The following is a 23015-nucleotide window of genomic DNA, read 5'->3' on the forward strand; positions in this document are numbered from 1 at the left end:
AGCTGAGAAGTTGAGCGTGGCTCTCTGTGGGCTGCTATCCCAGTGTAATTGCCTGGGTAAGTGGATTAGTGAGCAGCAGCGTGACTTGTTCAGGGTTAGGCAGGCTCGGGGGGGAGCGAGGAGCGCACTGTTTCTCCCAGGAGGATGAGGTACAGGCAGCGTTTGCTATGGGAAACTGCGTTGCTCTCTACCAGTCAGACCTGTTTGACACCAAAAGCTGTGGCTGACGGTTGGGCTGTCATCGTGTGGGCTTGCTAGGAAGGGTCCCATGGAAACAGTTCCTTTCAGAGCTATTGCTTGTCTGTATCTGACGTGAGGGAGGTATGGTGACAGCAAATCACATCTTGGGACACTTCGTTGCTGCCTTTGTTGCCATGGGAATCGGTGTCTTCCGCAGCTTTGTCTTCTGTGAAAAGAGAGAAGTATTGTTACCTCCCCTGGCTCACCCACCAAAACGGGACAAGGGAGAGGGGGGCTGTGGTCAGCCTGGAGCCAACCTTTGTTCGTGTCACAGACAGGGCCACAAGGTTGCTTGTCTTAAAATCTCGTCTGGCCACGCATATCCCTCTGTGGTGGTTACAACGTGCAGGTTACAATGCAGAGCACAGAGCAGTGAGGCACATTGGCCTCAGTAGCCCTGCTCCCCTCAGGCTGGGTGCCAGGCATGGAGCTGTCTCACCTTGCTGGAGCAGCAGTGCAGGGACCTGCCCTTGCACCCGCTTCACAGCTAGCTAGAAGAATCTGGGTCATGCAGACATCTGACATGTCAAAACATGTCATCGTTTCAAAAGGCTGTCATGGCCCAAGGGTTCAAATGCCCGTCCAGAGGGGCTCAGGCAGGGTCCCCTGCCCTTGGTGGGCTGCACAAAGGCAGAGGTGCACCACATTCCTGGGGAGACATGCCTTGTTTCATCTCCTCGCCAGGTGACTGAGCAGCCCCTGGCAGGGATGTAGGAGCTGGTCCTTCACGGCCAGGAGGCACAGGCACTGTGGAGCCTCTGAAGGGAGCCCAGCTGGGATCCTGACCCAGGATCTGCGTCTCCCCGTGCTTCAGCTCATAACAAACTGTTTTGAACGTGGTAGGGAAAGAAGGGAAACTGTTGAAAAAGAGAGCCGTGACTCTTAGGGGAAACAGGGCAGTACCTAAATTTTCTGTGCCATACAAGGAGCCAGAGCTTTCGCTCTGAATGTATCCTGAGGTGATACAAGAAATCAGCTCAATTCGGAGAGCTCCCCATGTTTGTACCTCACTCGTGTTTGTTCCTTCCTCCCAGCCCTCAATTGTCTCATTTCCTCTGATCGTAACTGATCTCTCTTTTAGTTACGCTTCTCAAGTGGATTCCGATACCGAATGCAAAGATACCTATCTGCCCAAACCTCCTACGAAATAAAGAAGTGGTGTTATTTCCACAGTAGCAATGAGGAACTGAGTCAGAGGGAGGCAAAATTACACATCCGAGGTTACCCAAGAGGGCCGGGTGCTGCTGGGAACCAAATCTGGCAGTTCCTCTTCCCACTGCCAGAGCCCTCGTCCTCCATGGCACAGGATGTGGGGCATTGCCCTGCTCTGCCCCTGGCCTTTCACTTCGGCATGGGCCCTTGGACTCTGAAACAAGCGATAAATGCCCTCAGCCTTTTTCAGTGGGAAAGAATGATTCATCTGAGCCTTAAACTTCTGGCAGTGGAACTGAAAGTAGAATTTGAACCGGTCTGCAATTACCGGCAATAACGCTGCAATTACAATGTAGCGCTTTTGCTCGGACTGTGGTGTTTGTGGTGCCACCTTCTCCTGGGGAAGGGATGCCTCCAATTGACTAAAGGTTTATATTTGTACCAAAGTTGACAAAGCTTTTGTAGATAAAAATGCGACATGCTTTCAAACTGTGCTGCTTCATGCCATAGAAAGAGTCTTCTTGATGTTCAGCCATTCAAACTAGACGTGGTTAAATGTAGCAATATGAGAAACATGGAAGTCCAGAGCAGCAGGAAAACATGTGCCATAGCAGTCCAACCTAGGATAGAAATAAAACATACCATTCTCTCTCAAAAATGTGGGCAAGTGCTGTGTTTTTAAGTATGTATATATAAAAAGTAATAAGTTGTTTTAGATGAGTCATTAAAAACTGCAGGAAGTTTCATTTTCTCATCTGAGATGTGTTTCTGTGTTTACCCTTTTGAATATGTATGAGTGTATACACATGTATAAATACATGGAATGCTCATATTGTTGTAGCTCAAACAGTTTTTCCATATTCTCCTTTTTCAAGTGGTAGTGTTGAGTCTTCAAGGAGATTCATCACAAAATCCCCTTTAACTCATGCACTGCTCATTTAACAAGAAGGGGCTTCAATGACAGCTTGAAGCTGTTTTCATTGACCTTTGTCTGTGAAAGGGCCGCCTTGGAAATTGTCAGGAATGTTGAAATAAAATGATGGGATAAAACCAATAAATAACAGAGGGTGGGCAACTAATAATGAGTCACCACGAAATGCCATCAATGGGATATGCTGAGCTTCGGCTCGGCTTGGTCTGGCTGCCTATGCATCATTGCTGAGTTCTTCGAAATGTGGCACTGCAACCGGGTGCTGCAGTCAGCTAACCACAGAGAAATGGTACAACTTCAAAGCTCTGGGAATAACAAAAGCCATGTCTGCCACTCTCTGCTTACTCACCCTCAGCACAAGCTGGTATTAAAGCAGCAGAGAGCGATTTAGGCTCACAAACAAAATGACTCGCAGGCTGTGATGTGTTAGAAATTAGTCATGTTTCAGTCTGGGCTTCTGATTTTGCTCAGCAGCCGCCTGCAGCGCCTTGGCTTCTGCTTGCTGCCCTGGAAGCTTGGCGAGACTGGAGAAGCAGGAAGTGATGGGGGTACAAAAGCTCCTCCAGAACGGAAAACTGAGCACTCCAAGCTGCCCCACCACAAGCAGGGAGCACATAGTCCAGTGATGGCAGGGAGCTCTCCGTACCAACATGGCCATGCCATAGCCTCTGGTCTATGCAGGGATTTGCATGGTGACCTGCTGCTGAGGGCTGAGATTCTCCAGCAGGCAGGAGGATGGAGGTCGGGAAGCCCATCAGACAGACATGGTGTTTGAAGCACAAAGGGATGCTTTATTGGCCTGAGGGGGGGTTCTCATTCAGTGGCTTCCCTGGTGTGGACACCTCCGCAGGGTCTTCTGTCCTTTGCCAGAAGAAAGAAGCAAAAAGTAGCCCCATTGTTCTCTGACTTCAAACCAGCTTCCCCTCCCCAAAACTGTGGGGCCGGTGGGGGGCTGCTCTGGTGCTGTGTTTCTTTCATGAGTCTGGGGTGGTTTAGCCTGGTTTTCAAACACCTTCCTCCAGCCTTTGCCTTATTGTACAGCCATATACTTCAGCTGGCAGCAGTAAACCAGCAGTTAAAACCCAATCCCTTTCTGGCAGGCTCTGTGAGCCCCCTGTCCTCCTCCTCATTGCTGTGGGGCTCAGCCCTGCCACGCTGCTTTTGGGAATGTGCGTACATACGTATATGCTTTTGGGAATGTGCGTACATACATGCATCCACAACAGCAGCAGGGGTTGCTGGAGGTGGGAGCTTGCTGGGTGCCATGCCTGGAGCCCTGCCCCATGCAGCTTCCTTACCCTAGTGAGCCGCAGACACCATGGGTTAAAGCCAGGTTCTCTCTTCTGCTTGCTCTGTCCTGGGGGCCCACAAGGGTGGCTGGCATTTCCACTTGCTGTCCATGAGAGGGGAGCCCCCCAGGCAGTGGCACGGCAAAGCCCAGCGGGTGCCCACCTGCTTTCTGCTGCTGTGGGAAGAAAACCCGTGTTGGCTCCTGCCTTACAAATAAGAGGTGATGCTGACAAGAGAAGTCATGTCCAGAGAAGCTGTGGTTGCCCCATCCCTGGCAGTGTTCAAGGTCGGGTTGGATGGGGCTTTGAGCAACACAGTCTAGCGGAAGGTGTCCCTGCCCATGGCAGGGTGTTGGAACTGGCTGAGCTTTAAGATCCCTTCCAACCCATACCATTTTGTGATTGTATCATAAATCTGAGCAGAAGGGCAATCATGGTGCAATGGCTGCTTTCAATCCATGAGAGGACATCGAAAAGGTGGGGCCAGCTCGCCACTATGGGGGCCTGCACAGGGACCCCTTCTAAGGGGGTTGCCCATGATGCTGGCACTGCCCCAGAGACCTGAGTTGAGTTTGGACTGCTTTAATGTTTAACAGGGGCAGGTGCACAGGCAGGAGTCAAAAGAGAAGGGGTTTTAACAGCACATGCTGCAGGCACTTTTTGAAATGTTAATATCACATCATCTTGCTTCTAGTTTTGTGAAGCAGCAAAGCCCAACTGGAGCAAAACTCTTCCATTGGAGCTACTGAGAGTGGTACATGTCAGTCTTTTCAGCAGCTAGGAATTAATGCAGAATATTTTATCCTTTTAAAATGCTGGGCAAGCATTAACTAATCCTCTCAACACCCTTCTGGGGTAGGTAAATATTACTCTAGCCCAGGTGCAGCAACTAAAGAGGAAAAGTTATGTGATTTGCTTAAAGCCACAGAGGGAATCAGGTGGGGGTAGAGTTGATGGGGATTGGGGTGGGGTAGATTTTTATAGCTTGTGCCTGTGCTTGGGCTCACTACAGGTGCTGCTTGTCAGCCACTGTTGGTTTATGGGGGGAATGTGGTGATGTCTGCTTAGCGCTACAAGGAGCAGAGCACGACTGCTGATTTACAAACCAGCGATGCTCTGGGGGCTGTCCAGAGCATGGACAAAAGGAAGAGGTTTTGGGGACAGGGTTTTCAGGGAGCACATGGCCCTGCAAAAGCCCTCTTGCTTTGAAGTCAGTAAAGTCTGGGCTGGTCAGCTTCAAGGCAGGACTTAATGCCATGAAAAGCTTGTTGCTTCCGGGCTGAGCTTACTGAGGGTGGGAGGTGCCTCTCAGGGGGCTTAGCCCCAAGCCGCCTGCCTTTAAAGCGGGTGATAAATGTTGTCTGCAGAGCTGGACTTGTTTATCTTTGGGATTTACATTGCAGATACAGTGGCAGGACAGCCCTGTGTTTGTAGACCTGGAGGGAAAGCCGACCTCCTGCCAGCCCAGACTGAGGAGGGGGCTGCTGCTGTGGTCTCGGGGTGCTGCTGATACCTGGGCTCAGCCTTGCCCCTTGACATCCTTTGGGTGGCTCTTGGGAAGCCAGCACCAGGTGCCAACTCTCGTTCTCAGGTTGGACAGGCTTTGAGCAACCTGGTCTAGTGGAAGGTGTCCCTGCGCATGGCAGGGGGCTGGAACTGGATGAATTTAAGGTCCCTTCCAACCAAAACCAGCCTGTGATTCTTCTTCATGGGTATGATTTGCACCACACTAACCTTTCCCTGCTCCCATTCCCATAGAGCGTTGGCGCATCTCCTTGCTTGTTTTCTCATCTCTGGGCTGGCCAGGGCTTCAGTTCACAGGCAATTAGATAACATTCAATGGAAGTGCTCTCACCTGCAAAGATAAAGGTCACTCACTTATGTACCTCCAAGGTAGTGCTGGGGTCTACCAAGTGTTCACCCAGAAGTTTGTGTCTGTTGCCACTTCAGGGCAGTTGCCATCCATTGGAAAGCCCTTGTTTGCTGTCCCCGATCCTGTTCTGGATCAGGTCCAAGGTAGGGCCATATAGTTGGGGGCTTTCCCCACACAATGGGCTACTGGGGAAGACTCCCGTCTCTGCTGTGTGGTGCCTGGGCTCTTTTAATTAGAGACACATGGTTTATTATTTAGAAGAATATGCTTTCCCAGTCATTTGTTAGGATCTGGTGTATGAGAGTGCTGCAGCTTGTGAGCCTTAAATTAAGCTGTAAGAAGGACATCAAGCACCCCATGAAGGGGGTGCTGCAGTACCCGAGCCTATTGTTCTCACCCTGAATTGCGGGGAAGCTCTTTCCCCACGCCAGCTCTTTTACTTGTTAGCCAACTAATACACATGGCGGTTTGTTTCTGTCTCCATCTGTTCCAACTTCAGTTTATTCACGGCTCTGTAGGTATTGTACACTCTGCTGCCTGGGTTTTGTTGTTTTGGTCCTTTTTTGACGAGAGAGCCTCCCCTTTTCATGGTTCACTTATTCATTTTGTAGGTCTCCAGCTTCCTAGTCAAGTTTTCTCTTTTGTTGTATTAATTGGCCTTAAGTCTATAGTCAGGTGCTGCACGCGTGCTTCCCGTGTACACCTTAACCATCTGCTGTGTTTCATCTCCATGGCACCCAGGCCAAATTCCAGCTCTGGTAATGACATCCTGCCTCCCTGCATTTTCCTTGTGCTTTTAATTGGCTTTAGTCCACTTTCTCCCCACCCCATCCTAATGTGCCCCTCCACTCAATGGCAGGGAGAGGTGGTTTCGGGTGCTGAGGGTTCCAAGACGTCCAGCGGCAAGCAGCTCTCCTGCTACAAGGAGCAGCCACAGCCCAGCCTAATGACTGGAGAGCAAAACAGGGAAAACTTTGCACTGGAAACAAGAAGCACATTTTCAGCACTGAAAGCAGTTGCATGACCTCAGGAGACATGCAGTGAATTTTGCATTTCCCTGAAGCCTTCTGCAGGAGAGAGTAGGTGGCTTTCTGAAATGGTGTCATTGTTTCCTGCCTGTCCTCCTGCCCAAGCAGGTCAGGTGTAGTTCCTGGAGGGGGGCAGAAAACTCCTGACAACATTTACCTCTGGCCTTAACACTCCTTGATATGTTCAGAGCAACACCTGATGTGTCCAAGTGATCCCAGAGTGTATTGAGGCTCCAGGAGTCTCTCTGGCACTTTTGCCTGGGTTATGTGACACTTTAATAGTGCAACAGTTGTTAGCTTTACAACCAGGTTTTGGGAGGATAAGACTGGTGTCTGTGTTTGGGAATTGCCCTCTGCAGCACGCATTTTCCTGGGGGAGACAGTGGGTTCTTACCGCTCTTTTTTTTCCCATTTTTTGGTTTTAAATAATGGGTTATTATTATTGTTGAAGAGATTCTCTCATGCACAAAACTCACTTAAAAGCATGGCCTGAACTTCTTACACACTTTGTCTGGTCCTTGCCAGCCTGGAAGCTTACTCTTTTCTCTGCTAATCCTGTTACTTCCACTGACAGCCCCAGCCATGGGGGTGAGCCGCTCCAGTTGTTGTGCCGAGTCCTGTACCAATGACTATGGATGGCTGGATGGCTGGATGGAAGGAAGGATGGATGAATGGACAAATGGATGGATGGATGGATCGATAGATAAAGGGATAGATGGATGGATGTCCTCCTGCTGTTACTGCTTGCTGCTTATTATCTAATCTCAGTTTTATTGGAACAACTTGTGCAGTTTAATGTCAACAGTCAGACTTCCGCTACCCCAGTGTGGTTAGCTGCTTGTTTATATCGTTTTATGTGGGGCAACCTGTCGGCGGGTTCCCCCACTCGTTATCACCAGGGTGGGAGTTCAAGGCAGGGACCTGGCCCAGGGGCCCCATTGCTGCTTGTGGAGGGGTCTAGGCATTGGGCTTCCCAAAGGCATCTGCGTGTCCTGCTTTCAAGCACTGCCAAACAACAGAAAAGGAGACAATGTCCTTCCCGAGGATGTTGACCTAGAGCCTAAGGAAGGAGCTGTGCTCTTTGTGATCCCCTCTGAGCCTGCCTCCCCTTCTTCCCTTTCTTAGTTGCTCTGCAGGTAACTGTGAGACCTGTTGGAAGCAACTGAAATCATTGCTGTCCCCACCCTCCCCAAGTCCATCATGCTCTTCATGTGGATTGGAGGTTCCCTGGCACTTTCTGAGGCCATGGGGCTTCCACTTTGGATGGCATTCCCCTCCATTTCCTCAGCATCAAGTGGAAGCCAGACTGTTTTTCCCACTGCACAGTGGGATTAAACTGGACAGCAGGATCAGGTGTTCAATAGCAGGCTGGGGCACAAGCCTCAGACTCTGGCCAAGGCCACCACCAGACTCTGGCCAGCTCCGTTATTAGGTGAATTTATCCATGCTCTATTTACTTCTTTTACCTTTCAAACATTCCTGTGTGCAGATTACAGGATGCGCTGGGACTCTCGTTTATTTAAATGTTGGTAAAACGTGTATAAAATGGAGTCCCCTCCATGCCTTTGCACTTGCTGGCATAGGCTACCTGACCAGTAGCACTCTTACAGCTTCCACATCAGTCTGGGCGCACAGCCCAGAGCTGTCAGTACCCACTGAGAAGGTGGGTGACTGCTGAGGATGGCAACAACACCTGCCTTTTAATAAGCCCTTTGTCACAGGTAAAATCTTCCTGGTTGAGTGCAGGACCAGTGGTGGAGGCTGGGCTTTAGGCAGCTGCTCAGAAGTAAGGCAATGGTTGGCATCCCTTTTTGCCTCGATAGGTGTCTCCAGGGCATCAAATCCCTGGTGGTTGTTTCAAGTGCTTTGGAAATGCCAAATGAAGGATTGGGATTATGGGGATATTCAAGGGAGGGTTGCCACATGGAGTTATGTCACCTCCTGGACTTAAATCAACCAGTGGAAGGCACGTCAGGTCTTGTCCTTGAAGAAATCCTCTCACCCTGTTCTGCACAGACCTTCCATTGAAGCAGCAGTAAGTTGCCTGTGCTCCTGTCATCCTAGCAGTGGAGGACAAAGCACTTGTGCCAGTGTCTCTCCTAGCAAATCAGCCTTGAATACATAGGGAGAAAGACCAGTTCTTATCACTGAGCAGCTAGGAATAAAACCACCATCAGTGAAAAACCCTGTAAGCCCCAACCCAAGTCCTTGCAATATTATATACTATATGTCTTTTGAGCTTTAAGAGCTTTGTGAAGATGGTGGCCTGCTTGGCAAGGTGTTAAGCATGCACATATGTGCACGTAGGAAAGCATCTCTCCTGAAGTAGAGTCCAAATGCACAAGATAAGTGGCAAGGGGCAGGCAAGATGAATCCCATTCCTCTGACAGGGAGCAGGCTGACTACAGGATAGGTTTTTTTTTTAGTAGTATTTGGAAGCATGGAGATGTGGAGGTTTCCCTAACAAGTTGCCTGTTGGGATGCTTCATAGCATGTCCTTCGGTGCACCTCTGAATGATTCAGAGTCAGAAACTTTGTTTTGAATTCTCAAGTTTTGGAAATCAAAGACTAAGTGTTCAAGGATATTTAATCACATGGTCTAACCATGGCAGTATCCTTCATTTACTACAAGGCAAGACTTCTAGACCAGTAATGTGTTCAGTCAGATTTGATTGTTTTAAATGTGTGGTTTGGTTTACCGGTGTAGTGGGTCAGTACTTTGCTTGTGTCTATCCCCCCTGTAATTGATTTCTGTACCGATGGAGCACTTCGCGAATGTTAATGGATTTATTACTGCTCTCGCTCCTGTGAGAAGTGGTTTTTCACATTATGCAAGTAGATGGTGTGGCATAAAAAAGGTAAGTTTTTAACTCAGAGTCAGAGAGAAAAGTGTTGGCATAGCCTTAGCATTGCCTGGGGTGGGCAGCATCCTGTCTCCCCCTTGGGGATGCTTACAGCAGGGAGCAGAGTTCCCCTGCTTAACGACTCGGTGCTCCCTTCTCTTGCCTCTTTCCTCATTCTCACAGATCAGATCAGCCCCCTGTGCCACAGCCTGTCGTCTGATTTATGGGAGCCATAAACTGCAAAGCAGAAAGAAATAAAAATACTAACCACTTAGTTTTTTAAAAGGCCAACAACTCATTGAAGTCTCGGTGATAATTTGCTCATAAAGAAATATTATGCTTCAGATCATAATCCCAGGCTGCAGATGGAGGCTGAGATCTGGCCTGAGTCTGTCCCACTTAAGCTGTAAAAGGAAGGGAATGGGATAAAAAACCCTCAATGCCTAGCATGTGGGGATTAGGCTTGGCTATTTTGCTGCCCATCCCCTCCGGTGCCTGGGAGGTCTTGTGGAGAAGTGCTGATCTTCTCCTGAAAAAAACCCTTGTTCTCTGCTGAAAGGACAGTGCATTCAGGGAGGGATGGGAGGCAAGGAGAGAGGGAAGGATAAAAATCCACGAGCAGCAGTCACAGACTGAGATTTATAGGCTGTGTGGAAGTGCCTAAATTGTTGATTTGAAGGCTGTTCCTCTTGGACTAAGCAGGGGTTCTTGCCCACTTTAACTGTATTAATAAAAATATTGTCAGTCTGGCCAGGCAAACACTTGTTGGTGCTACTTGTGCAGCAGCTGCCTTAAAGAACTGTTGCTGAACACTGCTTTTTTGGTCAATGCGGATGGGTGTCTCTGTTTCCATCCGTGAAAACCAGCCCCCAGCTATCACAGCACCTGTAAGAGCAATGAAGGAGTAGGTACGTGACCAGGTTAGACTTTAAGTGGTGTTGGTGTTTGATTGCTACAGAGGTCTCCTGGCTGCCCCAGGCAGGTGCCTGCTCTAGGAGGATAAAATTCCCTTCTGGTTAAGCTTCCTGCTGCAAACACTGCCTGGGCCTATTTACCTCCTGGGCTTGCACTGCTGACTGGCACCTGGCAGCTAAAAGCAATCCATTTCTCAAAAAAAGATCAAGGATTTCATAGCTGGTTCCGTGCAGCCATATATTCTCCTATCTGATCTTCTCCACCTTACCCTGTCAAAACCATATGTTAGTCCACTGCCACCTCAAATGAATCTTGATGTGACACCCTAGGGTTGCAGAAGGGCAGGAAGGTTGTCAGCAACTTGATTTTATTTCGCTTTCCTTACGCTTGCTGGCAGTGAGGCTGACAGCAGCTCTGCCTTGTGCTCTGAACAGCACAGAGCTTGGTTCCCTTTTTCAAGTCTCCTTCCTACAAGAAACTTCTCTTTCAAAAAGCACCTTACTTTCTCAGATGCACATCCTAAATGTGGTGATGTAGGGTCATTTATAAAGACACGGGAACTGGAGGGAAATTGTCATTTCTGTGGTTTTTTTCTTTATTTTTTTTTTTCTCTCCCACAAAAATTGAAATGACCAGATTTTGCAGGAAACCCTAACTTTGCTCTGGGACTCATAATATTCATGAAGTCCACCATTCCAGCTCTGTTCTAGGTGCAGCCTTAGCAGTGTTGAATTACCTCCTGCCCTTGGCCTGCTGGTCACAGTGCCCCTGACGTTGCCCACTATGCAGTTCATGGTGTTTGCAATGAGAGCGTGCCACTAACTCATACACAGCTTGGCATGCCTGTAACTCCCAGGCCCTTTTCAGCCAGGCGACTACTCAGACAGTCTGTTCCCAGCCTGTACTGATGCCTGGTACTATTTCTCCCCAGGGCAGAGCTTTATACTTCCATCCCTGTGTGTCATGAGCTTGTTGTTGGCCCCAAACTTGAATTTCTCAGGGTTGTTTTGGATCCTCAGTTTGCTGAAAGTATGATCTTTTTCCCATGCTACATTTAAAGGGGTGTCATTGCTCCTTGAGAACTACTGAGTTCAGCCTTGTTCCATCTTGAAGGTTTGCTGGCGATCTCAGCAGACACACATTAATGGCAACTGAAGGGGCAGGGTACTGCATTTCAACAAGGACTTTCTTAATTAAAATAAGAAGGCTTTAACAAAAAGAGATCCAAAGCTTAAGTAGCCTGATTGAAGAGAGAATCTGAAGTATTTAACTTCTCCCACAAAGACACCACTTGGGCAATTCCCCAGTTGCTGGGGTGGTCCTGGACACGGCAGCTCCTGTGCTTCTGGGCAGGAGATGCTCCTGCCCTCCTCATGCAAGGAGAAAAGTTTCAAATGCTTTTCCTCAGTCAATTTTAATTCTTCCTGGGGAAAAAAATAACTTTTACCTTGTAAATTAATCCAGCCAAGAGCATTCCCTCCTCTACAGCCCTTTAAAGTAGGCTTTAAAGTAGAAACCTCTTTGGGAGAGAGGGCTTGTGGACTATTTCTCCTCTAGTTAGAACAGGCAGTTCATTATCTTGGAGAAATCAAAACTTTCAAAGCTTCTAGCTGCCCCCATCTTTCCCTTAATGTTTCCTGAAATGTTTAACAGCATCCTCTCTGCCTGTTTCCCAGAGACTGGGTTCCTCTTTGCGGTCAAGGTTTCTCTTTCCCTCCTCCTCAGTCACTGAGAAGCAAAGACCTTGTTAGAGTGTCTTTGCAGGGAAAACAAACGATTGTGATGGCCAAAATGCATCATTCTTCTGATAGTGGCTGCAAGGGTGGAACTTTTTTCCTTTCTACAATTTTATTTGCTTCTGCAAACATGAGGGAGAAGGGATGCTTTCTCCCACCAATGTGTGGTGAATTTTCAGTAGTGCCTTTTACAGAAAGAACAGAAAGAAATCTCTGAACTTCACTCCCCACAGACCAGACCTTTGATTAAAAGGCTGCAGGTGATGTGTCCTTGCAGGTCTGGCAATAGACACTGGTACCATTTGAATAGAAATGAATGTCTAGCTTCTAATAGGGCAAAAATAGTGGCCCTGTGTGGGTCAGAGTAAGCTGTAGTTGCAACTGGTACCAGAATTGGTTGATAAATCACTGATCACTCCAATAAAATGCTAAAAAATGAGGAGCTCTTCCAGTAACTTTATTTGGAAGTAACTTTACTCTCCTGACCTTCAGGGAGTGCAGATACTTACAAAGAATAACACACAGATACTGTTCATTATAAAGTATGTAAATAAAAACACTTTAAATAGCAGAACTGTATGTTCTCTGGACATCCCCAGGCCAGCAGGCACACTTGTGCATTGTCCTTTAAGCCAGTGAGGCTTGTCTCCTAGGTATCAGGTCCAATGCTGTTACCTATGCTGGTTTGGGCAGTAGTGACAAAGTGAATGAAACTTGTTTGGCTCTTTTGCTTGAGAGCCTGCAGGGAAGCTGTGTGCAGCAGGGGATGCTTGGATGGTCTGCTGGTAGAGAGGCAGTTATAATTGCTGTGTAACCCCTTCTCACTGGGTAACTTGATCACTGCAGCAGGCGTATGGCCTGCATTTGGCACTGATTGTAGTACTGATCCCAGGCCAGCCAGGATTCAAAGCATGCCACCTGCTCAGGGACCCCTTTGCTTTGTTTTTCTTTCTGCTGTTGTCCTACCCAGTGATACCTTTGAAAGACTGCATTCACAGCTTCATCCATCAGAGCTGCACTGTCAGGTTTGATCAGTAATGGCTCTCGCGTTCCTCTCTGCTTTAGTTCTTAAGAACCTCCATTCCTCTGTGCCTTTCTTGCAGCTTTTCTGTGTGCACCCTTGCTGCTTCCAGTGGGACAGGTTTTCTGCCCACCAGTGGGGTAACCATGCTCCAGGTCTGCCAGGGCCTCTCTCTCTTCCTCTGCCTCTGAAGGAACGGCTCCTGGGGAGCAGAGCTAAGGACAGCAGTCAGTGGACAGAGTCATCCCTGGGATCTCTAGGTTTCTTTTGGAGGTGACCTGGCTTGTGTGAACTTAGTGGCCTGACAAAGAGCGGCTGGAGGAACTGGAGCGGTCCCCTTGCACACAGCTCCTGCTCCCGGGAGAAACAGCCCCGCTGCTTCAATCTGATGCAGAGGGGCGATGCTGACTCCATTACTCAGTCCCACTTGTCCAGTGGTGAACATAGTCTATTGAACACTTCTTTAAATTAGGGCACTGGAGGCATAATTTAGATTAGGATTAAGTTCCAGCTGCAGGGGAGACACTTAAAACATATATTACGTGTGCTGACAGACCCATTCATCTCACCAGAAAGTGAATAAATCCGTCTACTTAGTGGAGAATTTCCTCCTAAACCCAGGGACCCTTTCAGGCCTCACTGGGGTGCAAAGCTGTTTTGTTGTGAGAGGATGAGGGAGCCATGGCCTGATGGAGATGAGTGCAGTGGCTGAGCAGAGTTGGCTCCTCAGGTACCGGCTGGTGAGTGAACGCCACCTCACAACTCAAATGTGCAGCGGTGCAGTGGAGGTTTGTGGGCAGATGGGGTAGGGGGTGCTTTCTCTAGATGTCTCTTTTATTCCTAGGAAACCTGCAATACGTGCTTTTCAAGCCCGCTGTTCCAGAAGAGCAACTAAAAGTGCTGAACTTTGATCGTGGGAGTGTTGGTGTTAATAAGTTACAAACTGACCCCAGCGCTCCGCTGGAGCTGAAGGCAGCCTGGGGGAAGTTCTCTGCTTTGCAGTAAGAGGCACCTTGTTGCACCCTATCCCCTTCTCATCAGCTTCATTAACTCAGGCAGCCTCTCCAGCTTGGATGCCAAAAGGGCTAACATAAATGAACTAATGTAGTCACATTAGCTCAGCTCTGGGCTGATGCAGCTTGCCTTCCAGCTGCTGAAATCTGGCTGTGCAGGAACACTGGCTCAGTGCAGGAGGAGGAGAGCTGCCATGTCCCCATTTGCCTGGGAGTTGTCAGGGAAGGGGCATGGAGGAGAGAGGCCAGGAGCCCTGCCACCAACCTGACGCCCAGCCCCAGTCCTTCCCTTTTCTCTGACTTTTTAGTTCAAGATGAAGGCTTTTTGCTTTATCTACCCTCACAAAATCTCCTCTTAGCTGGCAGCTTTGGGAACACTCCCTTGCTTCTGCAATTGAGGTGTCACTGGGAATCTCCTATCCGCCGAGCTCAGTATGATTCCTACTTATAAAGCATGAGTGTAATTTATGAGAGCTGAAGCTTCACTGTGAAGTGCAAAACTCAAAGAAAATTATGCTGTTTAGGTAACGTGGCTTCTACTTCTCCCCCCCTTTTTTAAGTAGGAATTTTACAGTTTTTCTTCAGCAAAAGTTTATTTCTCAACAAAGCTTGTTTGGAGACCTCCTTGTTGATAGCCGTAAGGGTTTTTTTTTCAGCAACTACATAGAATTTATTTTAAATACACCCAATATAATAAGAAATAAGAAGAGAAACTGAAGTTTGGATAGAGCATGCCTCTATCCAAAAGTCAGAAATGCTTTTCCCAGCACAAAACAGAGAAATAGGCTCTTTAGTTTTATGTATACAGCTGCCTCCTTACTGTCCCTGTCCTTTATAACAGACCCCCTTCAGGCTCCATCAGCAGCCTCTGTACAGTAAGTCTCGTGGTGCTCATTCCCAAACCCTGTTGTTCTATGCACCTGCCAGTGGAGCAGGCACATGCTGGTGTGCCTTTGTAGTTCTAGATGCCACCCCTCAAGAGCAAGCTTTTCCCTTGGGTTTGGACCTTATATGTCTTTGCTTAAGTCCTGTTGGCTTTATTGTCCGAATATGACCCATGCTGCAGTTGTTTCTGTATGTGACTAAGACTGCTTGTGGGAGCAGTACCAGTGGGGAGGTGCCAGGCAGCAGACAGCTGAGGGTGGCCAGGGCAGAGACTGCATGAGCCCATGTGCTGTCCAGATGAGTGATACCCCTCTGTGGGTTGCTTGGGCAGAGCTGGCCCATATGCTGCGTCCGCTGTGGGGAGTGACACCAGTCCCTTGAGTTCCCTGTAGTCCCTTGAGTAGTATCACAAGCACTGTGGGGTCACCCTGCCTCCTGCAGTGGCAGGACCTGGCTTTCCCCTTCTCTGCATTCTGGTTCCTGCAATGCCAGTGTGCCATGACAGTGGTGACAGTGGGAGGAGAGCTGAGCAGTGTGCTGCAGCTGGGGACTGACCCCTTGGGAGGGCTTGGCAATTATGGCCCTGCCCTGAGACAAGGCAATCTGGGTCCTGTCTTGTCCAGCTCTGCAGGACTTGGGGGGTTATAATGCTGCAGCTGCAGATGTGGCTCACACAAGGGGGGCCACGGCCGCCACTTGACAAAGCAGCAGAGGTTTGGTAGAGGCGTCTGTGCTTCTCCTGGGGCTGGGAGGGATGTGGGGGCATGGTGGGTGCTCAGCGTACACCGAAGCCCATGCTGCCAGGTCTGCTCCCTAATGCAGCCTAGCAGGGCTTGCTGACCCTGCATAAGCAGTGTGGGGAGGGGACAGCCCTCCTGCTCCCCTCCAGAGCTCTTCCCAGACCATTACCGCCTCCCAAAGGTGTTGCAGGGCCAAATCCCTGGAGGGAGTAGGAGGTGTGCAGAAAAATAGCCCCCCTGGGTCCATCTATTTGCATTGCTCTGAAAGCCCCCTGCTCCCTACCTGCCCTGTGGGGCAGGAGCGTGGGCCTGTGTGCCAGACGGGCACGTACGGCAGGGTGAGGGTAGGAGGCTTTCTGCAGGCAAAGGCTTCCTTCAACAAAGCCGTTTCTGTCCTGCTCCCAATATTTCTGCCTGTGCGGTTGGGGATCCGGGGGGGCGGTGGAGCACAAAGGACCCCAGACAATAGGGCGAGTGGGAGCATTCCTCACACCCATGGCGGCCAGCGAATGAGCTTTGTCTCCAGCCGCTGCCTCCCTCCGTTTCGGGGGCAGTCCCTGCCGTCCATCCTCCTCTGCTCCTTTGTTCCCGCACTGCCTGCCAGGGGTGAGACAGGCAGGTGAGCGGCGCTCGAGGCAGGGGGCTGGCGACGTGCTGCGGCGGGTGCATATTAATAGATTTCTCCAGCCTGTCGCTGGGTGTTTGACTTGATTCATGAGAATCCTCCGTCCTGGGGACGCTGGATGCGGACGGGAGGGAGAGCAGGGAGAGAGCTATTGTCTGCCAGGCCTGGGGCCTTGCCGGTGGCTGCGCCGGCGGCTGCCACCGCCTCCCCGAGCCACAAAAGCAGTTTGCACCTTTGCCCCGACGTCCTTCCTATTTGTCTATCCAGGGCGATGCGAGGTGGGACCGGCTGATATCCGTGCTCTGTACATGTCCCTGTGACATGAAGCTGCGCAGGGGTGAAGGCAGGCAGGCAGCTTCCCAAACACTGCCTTGAAGAGCAATTGCGTTCCAGTCGCAATGGGCTGCGTCCAAGCAGGGCTGTTCGTGCAAGTGAAAAGACTTCCATTCAATGCCTTAGTGGCATCAGAAATCAAACATGGGAAAGCTTTCTGATGCTTTTTTTTTTTTTTTCTAATGGCATCTGTAGATTTTGCACTATGTTTTATGATGGGCTATAATTTTGAATAAAATAAAATACACAGCTGGTGGACTGATACTAGCCAGGCAGCAGTGAGCTTCTGCCTGGAAAAGGCCAATTCAGGTACAGCACTTAATAATATTCGCATAGAAAGGGTGTGTATGGTAATACCAGGAAAGGAAAACAAACAGGATGGAGCATACTCCATCATGCTGACAAAGACCGGGATCGTACATGCTGGGGTGCAAATAGGATTGTTTGCATATTCAGCCGACTCTATCCTCCCTTTTCCCTGTCCCCAAGCATCAGTGGTGGCTGAGCTCCTTGGGGAGCTTTTGAGTCAGGGGGACAAATGTGTATGGGGGAGGGGGGCAAAGGAGCACGTGGAGGAGGGATGATTGCAGAGAGGGTGCTGCTGTCAGGGGCTACAATAGAAAGGAGCTAGCTGGTGGGATAAAGCTCCAGGGTAGGGTTTATCAGACTGAATGTAGGAAGCTACAGATGAGCTTGTCTGACAGCTTTCCTTTTATATCCCTGACATGCAGCTCATCCTGTCCTGAACTAGACATTGAACAACACATCTAAATCATGCTCCAGAGCAAAGGTCCCAGGTTTTATGTTATTTTTTCTTTCTTCTCTCAGCTGTCAAGGAATAAAGCTAAACTGAGGGGTAAAGGAGCATTTATTCCCAGTGGGTAAAGAGAGGAAAGCTGAAATGAAGGATTTTCCTTAGCGATAGCATTCCCCAGGTAGCAAACCCCACCATGGAGTTTCCAGTGAACCTATTGGGACTACAAACCAAACAAATCAAGAAATGTCACCGGTGTATTAACCTGCTGCCCTGCACTGGCACATGTCAGTGGCATACAAGGATGAACCCTGATGCTGTGTCCTGGTGTCCTGAGATGGGGCATGGCTGCAAGCCTCTCTGGGGTGAGGTGACTGACCTGGCTCCCAACTCCTGCTCTCTGTTTCCGTGTAGAAAGAGGCTGCTGCAGGGAAACCTGGGTTGGTTACAGCAGTGGTTGGGGGCTGTGCCAGCCCTTTGCAATGTCTGCTCTCAGTGAGGCAGAAAATTGGCTGTAAAGAGGAACTGGCACACACCTGTTTGCAGCTGAAGCCAGAGCAGCTTACGTTAGAGGTTACCTGGACTCTACTGCTGTCAAGTATCGGCTGCAAGAGAGACGTTATTTCCTCAATGCCTTCTTTTATGTGGTGACACATTCAGAAGCTCTGGGAAAAGCTTCTTCAAATAAGCTTGTCCGCAAGCTTTTTGCTGGTCTGTTTTTTCTTTTTCTTTCTTTTTTTTTAATCTTCTTTCTTCTTATAGAGAGAATTGGTCAATCACAGCATTTTGATGAAGTTGCTCTTAGCCTCTTACTTCATAGCACATAGACTTCCTGAAGAATCAAGGAAATGTTAATAAATTGGGTGTAGGAGACTTGCCTGCTGTTCCTTTCCCCATCTAATTTTCCTCCCTGCACTGTCTCCAGAGCACATCCTGCCCCTAGTTGCTCTGTTAACTTGTCTGTACTTATAACATTCTGTACATAAAACACAACTGGGCTCTTTTTGCTCTGATTGAAGTCATGCTGTGTAAAAGAAAATACAAATTAGCTCTGGCCTTTGGGCTCCTGACAAGTTTCCAGCGCTGCTTTCAGCACCACAGAGGTTGTGTAACTCCACATCTTGGTGCAATGACGTCTCCTGCTCCGTCATGAGCTGGACTGGCTGCCACACATCCAGGTTCAGCTCTTAAGAAGCTTTCAGCACTGAAGGAGGAAGAGAGGTTGCCAGCAGCTGGGTGAAATGTGGGAACTTACTTCTTCCTGGGTAAATCCCCAAATCTTGATGTTTGTGCAAATAGCTCCCAGTCTAATGTGTGCTGAGTAACTGGGGAGCCCGGCATGGGGAAGAGCTAACGTTTCAGTACAGGATTAACCCTCAAAGGAAGAATACAGTAGCAATTTATACAAACTATGGCTTAAATATGCCAAATCTTTTACGCAATGAAGCACAGGCACTTTCCTGCCTCCTCCAGGGGTTCAAGCCGTGTACACTGTTACACCATTTCAGCATTGCAAACGGAAGGGCTGAAGCTGCAGTTACCACATTTTCAGCAGAAAACTTTAAGTCTCAGTGACTTCCTCCAAGGATGCTGAGCTAAACACCATCTCCATACCGGCAAGTGAATGAGCTGCAAATGATGTCACTGGTTTGAAACAGAGCGTGGGCATGACGTGGGTGAATGTTCCTGGTGCTGGGTGTTTTCTAAAGGTTTCTGAAGCATGAGGCATGACTGAATGACTTGTGTTTTCTTTAAAAGTTGAGTGGGTGAATCTTGAATCGTTGGGCTGCTTTATTTTTGTTAGATGTGTGTGGGCTGAGGACATGACTCAGTATTTTCTCTGCAGATGCGAAGATCATATTGCCAATTCTGGGTATACTTCGGGCTGTTTCATGCAGAGAAACTGGACTGCTTTCTCAGCCCTGAGCTTTGCTTTTTGGCAGCCTTAAGCCTTTTGATGTGAAAATAAATAATTAATTTTTAAAATCAGTGCTTTCCCAAAATGTACATAAATACACTGAAGAAATGGCTGAACATGGAGAAATTGCCTCTACCTCTATGTTTTCCCAATAATTTATCTGATTATTTTCATGTTATTCTGGAGATGTTCATTAATATCTGATTTTTCTTCCTGATTCTCCCTAGTCCAGATTGCTGCTGGGCCATCCCTTTGTCTGCTGAGTATCATCTCCAGTATTTAACCAGCCATGCCCTGCTGGGTGAGAGCCATTGTCCTCTGACTGATGGCTGTGAGTTCTCCCTCTCTGCTCAAGAGACAAGTAGGCATATTTGTGGGTATATGTATGTAGTTCAGCCAGTACCCAGAAGCGACACAGAAGTTCCAGAAAATTTTCCTTTTTCCCTTTGACAACCTCCCTGTCCTACTCCCCCTTCTTTATCCTCCCTTTATGCCTGGTACAAGGTATGGCATGTGCTCTGGGAGATGCACAAGGCCAGGCATGGGCTGTGGATGCTTCTATCATGCAATGATGAGTGCTCTCTTCTCCCATCCCCTTCTCTGCTGAGCAGAGTGCTGGTATTCATGTCCTTGATAAGAACCGGTTGCTTGCTAAGACTCATAGCCCAGTGTCCTGGAACCACTGATAAACATTTTTTCCCTGCTGATAACCAACCTTCAGCCTACCATGAACCTTGATAGGCTTGCTGAAGATCTGGGAAGTGCTAGATAATAACAGACTTGAGGATGAAGGATGTTGTACTGGAAAGGCAGTCTTCTGGGTGATCAGAAGATGATGTGTCTATAGGTGTATTCTGTAGGGTGTGTAGGGTGAAATGAACTCCATACACTCTGCTTTTTTGATCTCTAATAGAGTTTAACCATAGAAAAATTCACACTCTCAACCCCTAACAACGGCCTTAGCTAATGTGATCTGTACTTAGCACCATGACCCAAACACCACTACTTTCCTGACTCTATACGGGACCATACAACAGTGAGAACACCAATATAGCTAATTATAAGCCATATGCTCAAGCATGCATTGTATTGCTGGGGCTGTATCATCTTCCAATCATTCTAGTTCCTCAGTTCTAAGCTCTGCTCCCTATTCTTGACATTTTTTCTAGCCACCACCCATGGCAATAATTCACTCCAAACCTAGGGCTGAGTATATCCGTTATCCCTCCAGACCTCACAGGAAGCCACTTGATTTGGTTAGCTCAAGTGTCTTTGCAGCCCTGTCCCACAATGACATGGACTGGGTACCAGACCTTATCATATCATCTCTCAATCCTCACATTATTCAAGAATAATCCTACACTTTCAACCCTTTTTACCCCAAAGCCTCATTCCAGCCTTAACCATAAAGTACCAGCCAATACTCCTCTAAACATAAACTGAAAGCCTCCTGCATTGCTGAGTATCAGCACTCAGGATTGCCCTGAGGATCAAAGAAGAGGGTGCTCTTTAGTCCTTGATATCCCTTCCCCTAACCCTGACTTCAATGTCTACAGACTCAATGCTCTTTACGTACAGGCCCATACCTCCGAATGCCCAAGCTGTTCATCCCTGCCAGCCACAGTCCCCATGTCTGTATTTCTAATAATGTCTTTGCTGGAGCACGGGCATGGGGCTGGAGCAGCCAATGGTGCTTGCTGGGTATAGAGGCTGGAAGCTGTGCTTGTTTTGAAGTGTAGTATGGGAAGATTTTGTTTGGGCATGGCTTGAAGGATCAACTGTTTTGCTATGGCTGCTGAGAGGATGGTAGGCTGGGTGCAGCCTAAAGCATGGGGCAACGGGGAACATGACAGTGTCTGTACGTCAGTGAAAAAGCAGGGAGGCACACGATCACAGAGAAGCAGTGGGTCGGGGTAATTAGAAAGGCCCGAGAATGCCTGATGTGTTCCACTGACTACTCTCCTTTCTTGAAACAAGCCTCATTGCTCCTGCCTGCTTACTTCTCGCTGCCCTTCCAGTTTCTTCATCACTGTCCCCACCCCTTGTCCTCCTGCCTTGGGATCTCTAGAACTACTTGCTCCTCTAGAGCTGGTTCTTCAGCCCTCCCCAGTCCTGTGGCACTGCTGCCTTACCTGCTTTTGGCAGTCAGAGCTCATCCAGGGGCCAAGCATATGAACCTTATTACAAGGTACTCTAACCATATTTCATGTTAGCCTGTCTTGCTGGTTGGGAGCCAAGGACAGAGAGTGTTATGCCTGCAGGCCCCTTCAGGTGACAGGGTGCTGCTGTGAATAGTCAGCTTGCTTCTGAAGTTTTGGGGGGATTGAGCTTTACACTTTCTTCCTTTAGTTATTTACATTCAAGGTTGGTATTACATTTTTTGATTTATAAACTGCATTTAATAAGAGATTGTCACATAGAAGTTCTCCAAGTTTCTGGGAAGAATACTTATTATAAAAGGCTTTGTAATCCTTACAGTGTGCAGTCTTTGGCTTTTCTGAACTTTTGTTGTATTACTTTCAAGTATACTTTAGCATAGTTGGAAAGCAAGCTTGGAAAGAGAAAAGCTGACAGAGAGCAGATCAGACTGAGAGGCAGATGGTTAATGTTTGAGTTTGGTTTTGTTTTCAGTAGAGGAAGCTAGTATTTCCCACCTGCCTAAGGAGTGCCCACAGCAGACTGAATCACTTCAGACCTTGTTCTGAAATAAATCACAACAGCAAAAGGATGGTGTCTGTGGCAGTAGACAAAGTGCTTATTAAAAGGTGAGCTTTGCTGTGCATGCTTAAGGTCGCAACTTCTTTCTTTTCCAGAAAACCCAAGTTTGTTGCAGTAATCAAGGCTGGTAAAGGGAAGGTCCACACAGAGTGCTGAGACCAGCCTGCTTCCTCATTCTTCGCACACTCATTGTTGGGCAACTTTCTTCAATGTCAAGTGAAAACTTCCTTCTCCAGTCCAGTAACACTGTACTCACCTTGAGCAGAACAAGTTCTCCTCCCCACGTAACACACGTTAGATCACTTGTGGTAATGCCCAGCAGTGTGCTTTACTGAGGTGATTAAGGGTTTTGTTGTTTGCTGACACCTCCTGAAATACAGCATGTGTGTACTTTTATGGCCACTTTGGATAAAGTTACCACTGCAGCTGGTAACTGCACCATTGAGATAAAATTCGCCACGTGACAACCTAAGGAACAGCAAGCTAAGGAGCAAGGAACTGTTCACTTTCAGACTCCAGTGTGGCTACATAAGCTGCTGTTTACTTGCACAAACACAGAATGACAACTTTAACTTGAACAGTTGTCTCTCAGTAGTTGTTGTATTACCTGTAATTATTTCTGCGAGAGCTTGCAGGCTTGTGCTTCTGAATCAGATTAACAAAGGAAAACTTTGTTTCATGAGAAAGCCTCTTGATATGCATTATTTCCAGAAACCCTGAAATCACCATTTGTTACCATACAGCTGTTTTTTACCCCTGTTAAGCTTAACATCAGGGTTTTTTTAGAGGACTGATGTGTCTGTGGCCATATTCTGAGCTGCTGAAATAGCAGGATGTGTTCGAAAACAGAAGAGGACCAAAACCTCCACTTACAACATCCTGCAGGTCAGAATCGTGTGCACTTTCTAAACGGGTCAGGATTTGGTCTGAAAAGCTGGGATTTCTTGAAGATATCCTTCACATTTGCTGTATTTCTCCATTTCATTCTCCAGCTTGCTGGA

The 23015-nt window shown here is 48.2% G+C and overlaps 1 long non-coding RNA gene across 1 annotated transcript; it reads left to right on the top strand.

The window, feature by feature from the left end:
* Window positions 1–4221: 4221 nt before the first annotated feature.
* On the top strand, window positions 4222–22581 carry LOC130609253 (uncharacterized). The gene is made up of 3 exons (XR_008974744.1): window positions 4222–4467; window positions 17356–17414; window positions 22110–22581. It is a non-coding gene; the product is annotated as an uncharacterized LOC130609253 (long non-coding RNA).
* The last annotated feature ends 434 nt before the right edge of the window (window positions 22582–23015 follow it).

Source organism: Pezoporus wallicus, unplaced genomic scaffold (assembly GCF_028554395.1).
Source record: "Pezoporus wallicus isolate ANWC-B61680 ecotype Strahan unplaced genomic scaffold, APGP_CSIRO_Pwel_v1 contig_2908, whole genome shotgun sequence".
NCBI classification, from domain to species: Eukaryota; Metazoa; Chordata; class Aves; order Psittaciformes; family Psittacidae; genus Pezoporus; species Pezoporus wallicus.